Source organism: Bufo gargarizans, chromosome 2, assembly GCF_014858855.1.
Source record: "Bufo gargarizans isolate SCDJY-AF-19 chromosome 2, ASM1485885v1, whole genome shotgun sequence".
NCBI lineage: Eukaryota > Metazoa > Chordata > Amphibia > Anura > Bufonidae > Bufo > Bufo gargarizans.
This window is the reverse complement of record NC_058081.1, coordinates 495,159,994-495,171,434: the sequence shown is the minus strand read 5'-3', so window position 1 is coordinate 495,171,434 and position 11,441 is coordinate 495,159,994.

The window sequence follows — 11,441 nt, the reverse complement described above, 5'->3', positions numbered from 1 at the left end:
TTTAAACTTCGACGAAGCTGGGCAGTCAAACCATAGGTCTAAGGGCCATCTAGGGTCAGACGGAGGGAGTTCTCACATAGAGTATAGGGATACATATAGGGGTTGAGACCCAGTATCTGTCCACCTCTCCTTATCTCTATCACTTTTTATTCTCAACTCAATCCTCCGAGTGGGCCAGTGTTCACACCACCTGGCTCCACAATTTTTTCTAACCTGACCAGTTCACTGAGGTTGGCAGGGAATAATTTTGTCCTCCAGGAGAGGTTATTGTTACTATGCTTATCGTTGAGCCTATCATTTTAAATATCAATTATTAAAGACATATCTTTTAAGATGTACCACTATTCAATTTAGTTTCTGATTGTTTGGCAGAGCAGACACTAGCGGATCGCTAGTGTCTGACACCTAATTATGTGAAAACGAAGTGGTAGAAACCCTTTAAGAGCAGGATATCCATTTATGTGTAAGGCTACTTTCACACTTGCAGTAGCAGGGTCCGGCAGGCTATTCCAGTGGGGGAACAGCCTCCCAGATCCTTGCTTACGCTAGCCCACCGTGCCGCCAGAAGTCCGCTTTGGCCCCATTCACTATAATGGTGGCGGGCCGGAGGTCCGGCCGCAGCACGGCAAACATGCCGAGAGGCAGCCGGACAAAAACTACAGCGGACTTCCGGCGGCACGGTGGGCTAGGATGTGACAGGCTGTTCCCCTGCTGGAACATACTCCCAGACCCTGCTACTGCAAGTGTGAAAGTAGCCTAAATTCTGCCACATGTATGTTTGTGCATTTTGCTGTGAGTGTGTAGTGTCCCACTAGGTAAAGGTGGGCACTACACAAGGGTCAATTGGGCCACGTGGTACTCCTACTCCTGAGGGACAGTGGCAGTATATTTAACCGTCCATTTTAATGTATTTTCTATGTTTTTATATGTATTTTTTCCCTGTGACATGTACAGCAGGCCTATTGGGGTGTAGTGTAGCATCCTTGACACTAGAGGAAGATAGAGAGCCTCTAGTATAAATGTTCAGGCCCAGACAGGGAGGAGTTAGTCTGTAGTCAGGAGTCTGTGGAGACAGAAGTGAGAAGGCACCAGCCTGAGATATGCTGAGGGCCTTCTCCTGACATGCAGCTAGATAGTCCAGGCTTCTAGTTGCTACCAGGTGGCTAGTAGTGCAGTCCCTGCCTGAAGTTTCCTGAGCCTATGTTAGCTCAGAAGAGTCACCCCCAGTGGCGACTCTAGGAACAATATATAGGGGGGGCACAAAGATACCACAGTCAAAAATGGGGGGGGGGGCAAAAACAAAATAAGTATATAGAAATAAGATTACAAAATACGAGAGAGTTGCGGTCTGCAGGGATACAGTTATAATAAAACAATTTACTTACAAAAGAAGCTATTGAGTCATCTGCTGTGCCGTCCTCTGCTTGCTTCCACGGATTCTTTCCCCTTCTTTCTGTCTCTCGTCAGTGCACAGGCGCACTGTTATGGTGGATCTGTGGAAGACACACTGTTATGGGGGATCTGTGGATGACACATTATGCCTCTCATTAGCCCTCATTATGCCTCTCATCACTCCCATATCAGCCCCCATATCAGCCCTTATGCCTCATTAGCCCCCATTATAAGCCCTTATGACTCATTAGCCCCCATTCTTCTTCTTATTAGCCCCATTAGCCCCCATTATGCCTCATTAGCCCACATTATGCCTCATTAGCCCACATTATGCCTCTAATTAGCCCCCATTATGCCTCTAATTAGCCCCCATTATGCCTCTTATTAGCCCCCATATGCCTCCAATTAGCTCCATATGCCTCCAATTAGCCCCCATATGCCTTCAATTAGCCCCCATATGCCTCCTATTAGCCCCCATATGCCTCCTATTAGCCCCCAATTAGCCCCCATATGCCTCCAATTAACCCCATATGCCTCCAATTAGCCCCATAGACCCCATATGCCTCCAATTAGCCCCCATATGCCTCCAATTAGCCCCCATATGCCTCCAATTAGCCCCCAATTAGCCCCCATATGCCTCTTATTAGCCCCCAATTAGCCCCTATATGCCTCTAATTAGCCCCTATATGCCTCCAATTAGCCCCCATATGCCTCCTATTAGCCCCCATATGCCTCCAATTAACCCCATATGCCTCCAATTAGCCCCATAGACCCCATATGCCTCCAATTAGCCCCCATATGCCTCCAATTAGCCCCCAATTAGCCCCATATGCCTCCTATTAGCCCCCAATTAGCCCCCATATGCCTCCTATTAGCCCCCAATTAGCCCCCATATGCCTCCAATTAACCCCATATGCCTCCAATTAGCCCCATAGACCCCATATGCCTCCAATTAGCCCCCATATGCCTCCAATTAGCCCCCAATTAGCCCCCATATGCCTCCTATTAGCCCCCAATTAGCCCTTATATGCATCCAATTAGCCCCTATATGCCTCCAATTAGCCCCCATATGCCTCCTATTAGCCCCCATATGCCTCCAATTAACCCCATATGCCTCCAATTAGCCCCATAGACCCCATATGCCTCCAATTAGCCCCCATATGCCTCCAATTAGCCCCCAATTAGCCCCCATATGCCTCCTATTAGCCCCCAATTAGCCCCCATATGCCTCAAATTAACCCCATATGCCTCCAATTAGCCCCATAGACCCCATATGCCTCCAATTAGCCCCCATATGCATCCAATTAGCCCCCATATGCCTCCAATTAGCCCCCATATGCCTCCAATTAGCCCCATAGACCCCATATGCCTCCAATTAGCCCCCATATGCCTCCAATTAGCCCCCATATGCCTCCAATTAGCCCCCATATGCCTATTAGCCCCCATATGCCTCCTATTAGCCCCATATGCCTCCTATTAGCCCTATATGCCTCCTATTAGCCCTATATGCCTCCTATTAGCCCCCAAATATGCCTCCAATTAGCCCCCAAATATGCCTCCAATTAGCCCCCAAATATGCCTCCAATTAGCCCCCAAATATGCCTCCAAATAGCCCCCAAATATGCCTCCAATTAGCCCCATATGCCTCCAAATGCCCCCATATGCCTCCTATTAGCCCCCATATGCCTCCTATTAGCCCCCATAATGCCCCCAGCAGCCACATTTTTTATAAAAAAAAAAAAAAAAAACACTTACCTCTCCTGCTCCTGGACGGACGCCGCCTGCCATTTTCTCCCTCCTCAGTCGACTGTGCTCTAAACTGGCGCGCACAGCGTGAGGTCACAGAGCGACCTCACGTTGTGCGCAGCCCTGCACAGCCGACAGCCGAGCACCAGGAAGTGGTGAGTACAGAGCGTTCACCACTTCCTGGTCCTTCTGTACTAATGAGCGCTTCCATAATGGAAGCGCTCATTAGTATTCACTCGGGGGAATCAGCGGGGGGGCACCTGGGGGGGCAAGGAACAACATAGGGCAATTGCCCCCCCTCGCCCCCCTCTAGCGACGCCACTAGTCACCCCCCTCAGAAGAGTCACCTCCTCCTGGAGGAAACCTGCAGTTCCCACAAGCCAAGCAGAGCCAGAGTTCCAGCTAAAACAAGTAAGCTATTGGGCAGAAGAATCATTAATGTAAAGCAAGGATAAATACGGGAGGAAGATTTCTACCAAGGATAAAGCCAGTATTAGGGCATCCGGGCCTTGGGATAAAACCAGACAGGAGTTCTAAGGAACAGTGTACAGTATTTCTGAGGAGAAGGTACAACCTGATCTGAGTGTGTTGTTGTTTGCCCTCTGAGTATCTTGCAAGGAACAGTATACCTTCCATGATTGTGAAAGCCTGCTTGTGAAGTGAACCTGCTATATGGAACGGTATCGACAACTAACAGTACAAAGTTAAACTGTTACTAGTAAAGAAAAGTTTGGTTCACCTCAACCTGTGTTCCTCACTTATTGCAACTATAAACCGGTGTGCCACCGTCACAGGCACTGGCGTCACGAACCTTAAAGGGACCTTGCCCCAGGCACATTAAACACCTGCAACATCCAGGGCACCTCATCCACCATCAGGCCTGGTCCCAAAATACAGTGTGTGCCCCAGAGGTCTCCTGTGCCAGCCTCTCCTTTACTGCTGTACGCCTGCCCAGGGTTTTCCTACAGAACTGTGAGTAACCCTCGCTTGCCCATAAACCGTGACCTCACAATCGCAATACCCTGCAGGTCTGGCGTGCTGCAAGTGTCTGCCATCATACTTCATCTTTAAAGGGTTTCTACCATCAGAATTTCTGTTATGTAGCTGACATCAGCGATATGCTAATGTCAGCACTACATAACAGTGTTCTTTTTACATTTGTCCTTGCGGCCGTTCTCCTAAAATACACACTTTTACAATATGCTAATGAGACTCTAGGTGCTATGTGGGCGTTGATTCAGCACCTAGCGGCTCGGTCTACTAACCATTTATCCCGCCCAGGTCCTCCGTTTAGCCCGCCAGGTCCTCAGTTTAGCCCGCCCCGCTCCTCTTGATTCATGTCCAAGTTTGCAGCATTGCTGACGAAATCCCGCGCCTGCGCCATTCACTTCTGTATTCGGCGCAGGCGCCGACTACGTCACAGTGAGGAAGCCGACACCAGGAGTGCGTCCTTCACTCACTGCGCCTGCGCCAAATACAGAAGTGGACGGCGCACGATTTCGTCAGCGACACTGCGAACTTGGACATCAATCAAGAGGAGCGGGGCGGGCTAAACAGAGGACCTGGGCGGGATAAATGGTTAGTAGATCGAGCCTCTAGGTGGTGAATCCACGCCCCCCTAGAGGCTAATTAGCATATTGTAAACGTGTGTTTTTTAGGAGAACGGCCGCAGAGACAAATGTAAAAAGAACACTGTTATGTAGTGCTGACATTAGCAAATCGCTATTGTCAGCTACATACCAGAATTTTTGGTAGAAACCCTTTAATATTTCTGTTATCACTGTAAGTGCTCATGAACACGACCGTTGGATGTTTTGTAGTCTGCAAATTGCGGATCCGCAAAACATGGATACCGGATGTGTGCATTCCACATTATGTAGAACAGAACAGCCGGCCTCTAATAGAACAGTCCTATGCTTGTCTGTAATGCCGACAATAATAGGACATATTCTATCATTTTGCAGACCATGCTTTCCGTTTTTTGCGGCCCCATTGAAGTTGATGGTCTCACATACAGGCCACAAAAAAAAAAAAATGGTACGGACACAGAAAAAAAATATGTTAGTGTGCAGGAGCCCAAAGGTGGGCCCTAAGTACCCCAGTCCGATACAGGGGGCGGGAGATGGAGTTTTTGGACAGGCCCCCATGTGGTCTGCCTGCACTGGAGGAACACAACTGTCTGCAGAGTAGCCCCTGACTGGAGGAGAAAACTGTTGTAAGAGAAATCAGACAAGCCAGGAGTGGATGCCAGATGAGCAGAAGTCAGACCAGGAGGGGTCAACATAGAGGAGCAGACAAGCCGGTTCAGATAATCAGGAGTCACAACTCTCGAGCCCACCAGAAGGAAGAGTGGATTCTAACAGAGAGGCAAACCTTTGGATTGGCTGCACTAACCTTCTCCACTGATTGGTCTGCTGAAAAATGGTCCTAACTGGCCAATCAGGCATACTTGTCAATTGGCTGAGCACCACGATCGGCTAGGTGGGACTTCTGAGCATTCGTTTCCCGGACTTGTCGCCAGTGCCACTACGATGCCAGCAGGAGGTGACAGACATCATAGGAGTGCAGACAGGTTTTTTAAGGCTGCTGCTACACGACGTCTTTATCTTGGCCTTTATTAAACAGAAAATTCTGGCATATTTGTTTGTTCTGCATTCTATATTAGTTTACCAAAGTGACGGAGGGACTTGGTAAAATAATAAAAAAAAGGACCTTCTCTTCTTCATTCTTGAAGAAGAGAAGGTACAAAACTGCAGAAGAAGCTGTCCGTGACACCACCTTTAGGTTCCACCCAGGACTTTTCCTCGCAGTTTTTGATGCAGTATTTTAAGTTAAAGCCAGAAGTGGATCCAGCAGAAAGGAGAAGTAGAAGCCCTTCTTTTATATTTCTCCTAACTTTTGAATCCTTTTTCAAAAAAATTGCATGAAAAAACGCCACAAAAACCGCAGATTTTTATGTTACCTTTGTTTCTTGATAACTTGTGTGATATGTGCAGAATCCGCCCTTCCCCGAACTCTCACACCGGTTACGTATGTGCAGGACTGACACCAAATTCACCATGCCAATGAGGTACATCTGTACCTGACTGAAGACAAAGTATAATTTTTCAGTGCAGATTAAATTAATCATCTACCGTCCTTTTAAAGAAGGTTATACTTTCCCTTTAATTCAAGTACCATTCATCTTTATGATGGAAGATGACAGGCGCTTCCTTCTGCTTGCACAAGCCTGTATGGTGTTCTTATGTAATCTCTAATTCTTTCCCCTGCTCGAGGTCTCGGCAGGAAATAATTGGAAGGTAAAGGCTCAGCGAGGGTTAAATGAAGAAAATCTGCTGAGTAACTGTGACTGCTGACTGCATCCTGACATCCACCAGTCTCCATGGCTGAGGAACAGATGAAAGCAGTTTTCTATCACTTACTGCGTCCTCATCACCCATACATCCCAACTTTACAAAAGCCCAAGGAGGGACAGTATTAGCAGCGCGAATCGGCGTCACACCTCTAAATCTGCCCAATGCCTATCTGTGCACAACTAAGCCCGCCCAGTGTGCCCCCTCACAGTAATAGTGCCCCACATATATAGTAAGAATACCCCCTTACTGTGCCAACACTGAAAGAATACCCCTTAGTACCAACCATGCAGTTAGTGCCCCCTCACAGTACAATGAGTCCCCCCACACACACAGTGATGTGTATAAGTGCCCCCACATATTATGATGGCCTCTATACAAAGTGATGCCCTCATGAGTGCCCCTTACATAGTTTGAGGTCCCCATAAGAGCCCACCACCACACACAGTATATTGCCCCCGTAAGTGTCCCCATACACAGTATATTGCCCCGTTAGTTTGAATGCCCAGTGGTACAGTGCAGGACTGCCCTGGTCTGTGGCAAGCTGAACTCTTGCACCAGGGCCCATGAGCCTTTAGCTACACCCCTGGCCACAGCTCACCAACACCTACCGGTGCTTACAGTACTGAGAACATTACACAATTCCTACAAAGCCAATATCACAAAGAGTATAAGTAAATGTATTTTGTCACCCGTAAGACAAAATAACAAACTAAGTCACTAACACAAAGAAATATAGTTATTTAGTTAAAACAGGTATACATAAGCATAAGTGCAAGCCACTCAATTATGACAGGGAAATGTAGTCCTAATAAAATAACCGTTTACAGCCCAAAGGCATTGTGAACAAGCGCTGTCATGAGACACACACCCTATATAACACTGTGCAATTGTGGCAGACATAATTAACGAGTCACATAACCTCTCCCTTAACCCCTTCAGGACCCTGCCATTTTTTACCTTAAGGATCAGGCCGTTTTTTGGAAATTTGTCATTTGTCACTTTATGTGTTAATAACTCTGGAACGCTTTTACTTATCCAAGCCATTCTGAGATTGTTTTCTTGTGAAACATTGTACTTTATGATAATGATAGTGGTAAATTTCAGTCAATATTTTTCATTTTTATTTTTAAAAAAATCCCAAATTTACCCAAAAATGTGAAAAATTCGCAACTTTCCAAATTTCTATTCTTTTAAAACAGATAGTGATACCTCTTATAATAGTTATTACTTTACATTTCCCATATGTCTACTTTATGTTTGGATCATTTTGTGAATGCCATTTTATTTTTTGGGGACGTTAGAAGGCTTTGAAGTTTAGAAGCAAATCTTGACATTTTTCCGAAAATTTCCAAAACCCACCTTTTCTTAGGACCAATTCAGTTATGAGGTCACTGTGGGTTTAACATAATATAAACCACCCATAAATGACCCCATTTTAGAAACTACACCCCTCAAGGTATTCAAAACTGATTTTACAAACTTTGTTAACCCTGTATTAATCCTGTATTGTAATGCATTGACTGTCAGCTTGTATGCTGACAGCCTGCCTGTGAGATCCAGCCTAAGGGGCTGGATCTCACAGGCTTCTGTAGAAGGCAAGAACCAATGTCTATGGAAGACATTGGGCTACCTTCTCTGCCATCGGGTCCCCGTCATTGCAGCGCGGGGACACGATGGAGATGCTGAGGGCACCTGTACCCTCCGCAAACCCTCTGCATGCCGCGGACAGAACGGCTCAATATTTCTTTTAATAAAGACGAATTGAAAAAAATTTTTTTTGCCCAAAATGAGTGAAATGCAATCATAAAACAAATTGCCTCCGAAGGTGTACATAGCCTTTAAATTGGATTTAGACATACCAATAATCGTCCAGATTATTGGGAACGACTGTTCCTGCAATTGCTCGTTCCAGATAATCTAGTCATCTAAATGTCCTGCTGATCATCCGATGAATGACCAAAACGCTTGTTCATCGGGCGAGCCTGTCGTTCGTGCAGTGATCTGCTGCCCAGAAACAGTGAATCTGTATAGGGACGAGGGATTGCAATAGCTATCCCCCGTCCTCATACTGTGAAGGAGATTATTGCATGTAAATGCATCTTCTTCAGTGAACAAGCACCCTACTGTCGGGAATGAACGCTTCCTTCCTGAAAATCCGCTGTTACATCAGCTTGTGTAAACCCGCCTTTACACATGCTGGCTATGGTGTGGTGTGGAACACTGGACAACACCTTGACCCGTGTTTTGCAGCATTAACAGCTTTGTCAAAAGACAATTTCAGCACACTGTAAATCTCGTTTTTCTTAGCTTCCTATTTTTTCATTTCAGTGTGACAATCAGCATGGATTCCATTCCAAGATAGACCATGCTGCCTCTTCAGGTTCTTCCTCCCATTGAAATGAATAGGAGGCTTTTTAGAGGCATTTTTTTGGAGTAGATTCTGAGAAAATTGAAAAATCGTCAAAAAAAGCGCCAAAAACATCATGTGAACTCTTTCTTCACTGCAGTACAGCAGTGTACAGTACTGTATTAGTTGCACTGTGTAAAGAGCACAGTACATTGTACATAGTGGCAGGTCTACTGCATCAGGGGATACACTGTACATGAAATGATACAGTACATTATGAGCTGTCAAAGGTACCGTATTTTTCACCCCATAAGATGCACTTTTTCCCCCCCCCAAAGTGGTGGAAAAATGCCCCTGCGTCTTATGGGGCGAATACTAATGAGTGCTTCCATTATGGAAGCGCTCATTAGTACCGGAGGACCAGGAAGTAGTGAAGGCTCTGTACTCACCGCTTACTGGTCCTCGGCTGTCGGCTTTGTGCGCCGGTTTACAGCACAGGCGACGGGAGGATGAAGAGGATCGCGATGTAGGTGAGGAGCCGTGGCGTCTGGAGCACGAGAGGTAATTGGTTTTTCTTTTTGTGATCTGAGGCTGGGGGCTGATCACATATGGCTGGGGACTGCTGAATTATGGCTGGGGACTGAGTACATATGGCTGGGGGCTGATTATATGACTGGGGGCTGATTATATATTGCTGGGGGCTGATTATATATTGCTGGGGGCTGATTATATATTGCTGGGGGCTGATTATATGAATGGGGGCTGATTATATGACTGGGGGCTGATTATATGACTGGGGGGCTGATTATATGACTGGGGGGCTGATTACATATGGTTGGGGGTTGATCACATATGGCTGGAGGCTGATATGAGGCATGGGGGTCTCATCTGAGGTCTGATTGGGGGTCTTCTTTATATTGGGCTCTGATCTGAGGTCTAATTGGGGTCATTCACATTGGGGTCTGAGCTGAGGTCTGATCTGAGATCTTATTAACATTGGGGATCTGATTGGGGCTGTGAGCTGAGGTCTGATTAACATTGGGGGTCTGATTGCTGATCTGATCTGAGGTCTAATTGTCCTCCTCTAAAACCTAGTTGCGTCTTATGGGCCAGTGCATCTTATAGGGCGAAAAATACTGTAATGCTCTTCTGCCTTCTATTTGTGTGATTCACAATGCTCTTCCCCGCCAACAATGCCAGCCATAATGCTTTGTACCAGTGTCAGCCATAATGCCTCCTAATAGTGTCAACCTTTCCGGCAGTACAAAAAATCTAGGAACATATCCTGAAGATGCTCCTATCCTTAAAGAAAGAGATTATTCAGTTTCCAGTTGCTCCTTGTGACTGCTAAGAGTAAGAACCTGCTTTATCTATATCTGCAGTCTTGTGAACTGGCATTTTTACACCTATACGCTTCCCAAAGTCCTACCATTTTAATGAGTTCACAAATCATGAAGGACTCCCTAAAACTAGTAAGTTATCCTTTGGGCTATGAACAGTTAAGGGGCTGTTCACATTACGTTTTGTCTTACGTTTAATATATATGTTTGGGAAAAAAAGGATGCAAAAGTGTAGTACATCACCAAATATGTATGTATATATTGTGGGGATTCGCTCTGGTAGGCAGGTTAGCGGATGCAGTATAGAGGCAATTACAAAGTCTTAAACTTAAATAGTTCAGTGTTTATTCACACAGAAGGCAAAACAAAACAACAGTTCGCAGTCTTGGTGTTTGTTCTGTCACGGATGATGTTGCAGATAGCTGGAAATTATGAATAAAACGTCCCACTGGCTTGATCCTAAACTAAGGAGCATATAGGTGACCCCTATAAAACCCTAAGAGCTCACCCTGACTGCTAAGCACATACAAGGGTCTCAAAGGTAGAAGATTGTATGCCCACGTACCTAAGACTAAGGACCCCAGTGATGTTTTAGGGTCCTTAGTTCTGGCCTTTAGCAATTCTCTTCTATCAGTATTTTTTGCTCTGGCAAAAGCCTTATGTAGAACCTTTTTTGGGTATCCCCTAGCACGAAACCGATCATATAGAGTATAACACTCTTTTAGGAAAGTCACCTCATCAGAGCAGTTCCTGCGGGCCCTGATGTATTGCCCTACAGGGATTCCCATCTTAAGGGGTCTGGGATGATAGCTGCCCCACTGTAATAAATTATTCGTAGCCATAGGCTTACGGTAGATCTCGGACTGGATGTGGCCATCAGGGTCCAGGGTGAGTTTAAGATCCAAGAAAGTGATGGTGCTGTCATGGATCTCAGAGGTGAAAACCATCCCTATAGTGTTTGAATTAAGTGCTGAAACAAACTGGTGAAACTTATCGGTGGGGCCTTCCCATAATATTAGTACATCATCAATGTACCTGCCCCAAAAAAGAATGTGCTGTGTGAACTCAAGAAAATCAGATGTGAAAACGATAGTGTCCTCCCACCAACCTAAAAATAAATTTGCATAATTTGGTGCACACTTACTACTACCCATTGCGGTCCCAACCTTTTGTAAATACTTGTGTAGTTGGTGTGTTTGGAAGGTCTATGTGTCAATCAGCACAACTATACTATTTAAACCTGTAGTTGTTTGGGGCCAT